This window comes from Varroa jacobsoni, unplaced genomic scaffold (assembly GCF_002532875.2).
Source record: "Varroa jacobsoni isolate VJ856 unplaced genomic scaffold, vjacob_1.0 contig00989, whole genome shotgun sequence".
NCBI classification, from domain to species: domain Eukaryota; kingdom Metazoa; phylum Arthropoda; class Arachnida; order Mesostigmata; family Varroidae; genus Varroa; species Varroa jacobsoni.
In genome coordinates, this window is record NW_019214564.1 from 38251 (window position 1) to 42075 (window position 3825).

Below are 3825 nucleotides of genomic sequence, written 5' to 3' on the forward strand. Positions count from 1 at the left end.
CATTGTAGTAACATAGTAAAAGGTAGCACTTAACAGACGAATCAAATCTGGGGTTGGCTGAACCTCTTGGCGCATACATTGCGACAGGCTAACAAAATGATTACGAAAGTGTAATGAGCTAAACAAAATAACTGGAAATATGCACTCGATTCTAGTTTTGGTTAGGCAAATTAATCGATGACAAAATGGGCGCCAAGCGAAACCTCCGGGTCCGTCTGTTGTACTTGCTTTTGTGTCTGCTTGTCCGATGCAAATCGACCCAACTTCCGACCCGTCTGGAAAGAATTTCTTTCTCTCTCGGAAGCCGGTTTTTCCTATGAAGCGACGAACTTTCGCAGAGCTTGTCGCTTTTTTGCCACTTGCTCAGCAACTCGCAAGTATTTGTAAAAAGCCCAAATTGTTCGTTCTAAAGAACAGCTCTGTGTAATGAGAAGGAGCTCTGTATGATGAGCGCAAAATGGCATTATGATGACATGCTTAGTGTTTCAGTGCTTGTTTTCAATGGCATGTGACGTATCGCAATTCACGTTGCCTTCGACCGTACGCATGCTGTTTGTTAGGTAAGGAGGTCTATGGAACATAACGTAATCATTTGATCAAGTGAACCCCTTTTGCAGCCATTTACCCCACAGCCGTGTGAAATATTTATGCTCGTCATTTCAAGCTCTACCAAAGAGTAAAGAACTGAGTTTGAAAAAAAAAAACTTTAGATTTTTCAGCTCTGTTCTCTCTTAACTAAAGTTAAATGATGATTGTTGCTAAAATGGTTTATAATTGGTAGAATACGCATCATGTTCTTTAAATGGATGAACATTATGTCATGATAGGGAATTACTTTTTCCTTTTTTTTTTTTTTTCATGAGAGGGGATAACTTTCTTTTTGAGATTTGCATCATAACTGTTGGGAAATTGTGAATAGGCTATATTGGAAAGTTGTATTTGTTTTAAGCTTGTAACAAGACAAAATTGGATGCAGGTAGTAATTTTCAGTTTCTCGAATTTCTCGGAAGGTGGTGACTGTTACTTAACTAATGAAATAATTTTTTTAAGTGTGTGAGTACTCTTCTTTACAGTAAGGAGTTTCCTTCTCGCATAATTTTGATAAATTTTTTACCTTGCCAAATAACTGCTCAGATCTAAATCACCTTACCATATATGGCTTACGCTCGATTGAACAATGACGCCTTCCTCATAGTGTTTTTTTCCATAGAGCATAATGCGGGTCTAGGTTAGTTGACCCATTTTTGGCAATATTTGGACGACTATTGAAAATTCCTCGAAGGATCATATTGAAGGGGCATTTGTGTTTTCAAGCTCGGCAGGGTAGGCTTAATACTGCATTAAGAGGCAGACTTCCAATTTTTCATTTCCTAGAGGTTTAGTAGTTCAATTATGTACTTCTTCGGTAACAAATATAGCTCATTATCCATAAAGGATGGACCATATTCTCAGCATATGAAACGCATTCTCTAATTAGATTAGATTTCTTCTTGGGGGAATTGTTTCCTTTTTCCGTATAGCAAGATGCTTATTTGGTTTGCTTGCGAAATCATTAATGAAATATGGATTATATGTTTGATACTCCCCGATTGGGCGAACGTTTTTCTACGGGTGGCTGCATCAATCGAAAAGGGCAAACAAGATAATTGTAACAGAGTATTAGGATTATAACATTGTCTTAATGAGAAAGCGAATGTCTCGAAGTGACACTGCGTGCATAATCGTAGTATGATAGTTTTACACGTAAAACTAGCTTTCCGTTGCCGCTATATTTTCAGTGTTTAAGTTAGATATTATAATAACGGTTTAGTTGCAATAAGATAACGAACTGCTTATAGAACTCATTGTAGCGGAACAACTAATGACGGAAACAGAGTTATAGGATAGCCACGCCAAAATAATAGAGTTTCGAACACAGAGCCCGAAATTTAATAGATAAAACAAATATGATGCATTATAATTGAATTTTTCCGCCCTATAATAAAAGCTCCGAAAAATCAACGCGTCACGGGAAGCTCTGCATACGAATGTTCTGGGTTTTCACTAAATTTCTAAATTTTTGACATATCACTTAATCGATGACAAACTGTGTTTAGAAGAACGTCTTATGACGGATGAGAAATTCATGACTTAGGTCGGTCAGCGGACCTGTCAGCATCGAATCTAGAGAAAACGTAAACGTTCGCTTGCCGATATACACAAATAAGAACGATATACCCGCGACATTTTTGCTCATTTGGGCAAGAAAGTTGAACGGTGACCATTTGCATTTTCGTAATGTAGTACTAAAGACGAATTATCGAAACGGTGTTGGGGTGTACCCGTTACAAGTGCGTTGTATCGTTAGCGTATCTCCGGCGGCTTTGGCAGAACTGTTAAACTGTCAAAAGACTTTTTTAAATTGTCATATGGCTTTATTTTCGAACTTTTAGACCTTTTGGGCCACGCTGATTATAGACTATTACGGTCAAGGATGCCAACAACGAAACGCGGTGAGCTCTAGTCGCTAACCGATATGTTACCAGTCCCCGAACAACGGCCTAATACTTCAAAATTTGTATACGCGTTTTCACCAAGGACATACGCGGATGTTTGTACCCTATGTAGTTAACTTACATTGAGCCAAATATTCAGTATTACGTATTAAGTTTTTTCCACTTACTTACATTTTACCCAACAAATCATTTACTTAGCACCATTTAACTAAAGTTAGTGACACTGTATTGATGCGTATTACGTAACACTGCAGCCTCGAATATGGGGATTTGCTATTTTGAACGCCAAATACGCATAGTACATAGACGCTAGAGAGGCATCTAAGAAACACTATGTTATTTGTAATATGTAATAAAAATATTATTATTTGATTAAATAAATTCTCGAGTTCCGTTTACGACCATCAATAATTACGCAGATGTATCATCGTGTTTTGCGGCAGGCGTCTTTTTTTCTCGTAATTACTGCTTAATTTATAATAATTCTAGGATTTTTTCGTACATACAAGTACCTAGGCTATAGTTTGCGAACGAATTTACTCCGCTCAACGTCGGTCCCATTGTTGATGCATAAACCTGTTTCATGAAGTAGGCCCGTCCGCTATTAAATCGAAAATTACCCACCTATTATGACGTGCAGTTCTCATGATGAGGTTTGTCTATGGGATTTTTAGTACGTATGGTCTTCATGTTGAGAGCGATGTGCGTAAGCTAATTCTCCCCAGTTTGTCCCTTTGAATTTTTAAGCTACAAATATATTTCTTTTGTACTTCAAAATGCTATTCGTTTCGGCTCGTACCAATTTCTCCTTCTTACAGGTCTAAATACGCTTTGGTTTGTCTACAAGCAGAGTACCTAAGCTAACCATTAAAATCGACTTTAAAGAAACAGCCTGCAGAATAAGGTCCTCCTTTAAACTCAGCTGAGGCTAGAATGAGAACATCAATGTCTGTCGAAAGGGATACCTATAACCATTCAAGAAGTCTCTGTACACAAAATATACAAACGAATAAAAATTGCGTACGACGGTATAGTAGCCGTGATGCAGTGAACTGACGGCTCAAACACGTGCAATACTGACTTCAGGTTCTTATACATTTAGGTTCAATTTCATTTGCTATAGCGAACACGACCTATGTGCGAAGGTCTTCAAAATGCTCGCCTGGTGCTCTAACATCAAATGCCCCATTATCACAGCTTATTCGTAACAAATTCTAGCAGATTCTGGGAAAAACATATAAGCGAGCTGGCCAACACATAAGTACAGAAGGACATTCTTTAATTCTGGACGATTTTCAACAATCGACAAGGGTGATTAGGGTTAGATGAG